Source organism: Echinops telfairi, unplaced genomic scaffold (assembly GCF_000313985.2).
Source record: "Echinops telfairi isolate 266 unplaced genomic scaffold, ASM31398v2 ScPeMD7_11;HRSCAF=52, whole genome shotgun sequence".
NCBI classification, from domain to species: Eukaryota; Metazoa; Chordata; class Mammalia; order Afrosoricida; family Tenrecidae; genus Echinops; species Echinops telfairi.
Genome location: NW_022103908.1, coordinates 1,902,865 through 1,903,539, shown reverse-complemented (window position 1 = coordinate 1,903,539; position 675 = coordinate 1,902,865).

Genomic DNA, 675 nt, shown 5'->3' with positions numbered 1-675 from the left:
ATGACAGAGCATGCGCTGTTATGCAAAAACCGCGATAGAGTGAAGCCGCGGAAGTCCGAAGCGCGAAGTGGCGAGGGTTCACTGTATTTGTTTCTATGGCTCTCACCATTCTCCATCTCTTTCTATAAGGTCTCTTCATCTATCCTATCTATGGATCTATCATCTATCTACCCATCTATTTATCTATCTACTTACCTTCCTCTCCTCCTCTCATTCGAATCACTCCTCCAGTCACTACTACTGGATTTCTTTTCTGACAAACAACTGAACCCCCGGCTTCCCCTTTGGACTTGAAAACCCCTTTTCCCCCTTTTCTTTTTGTTCTGCATTGTCCTTAGTTGTCTGGGAGACACTCCATAGCTGACGGTGTTCCTCTCTGCTAAGACAGTATTTGAAGAAGTGAGCCCTCCTTTGGGAATTCCACCCAAACTTTTCCAGGCCGGTAGTGGGTGATGTTTCCCTTCCAAGGAGCTGGAAGCAGTCCAAGGGTGTGTATGGATTGCCCGGTAGGTTTTCAAACTGTGCGGCTTTAATTAGCCCTGATGGTGCTCAGTCTTCCACAGCTACAGCTGGAGATGTGTGTTCTTTCGTGATTATTTTGAAAGGCTTTAAGTAATTGCTTTCAACCCTTTTGAGATCATGGGCCTCTTTCAGGAAACTGAGAAGCACCATGAT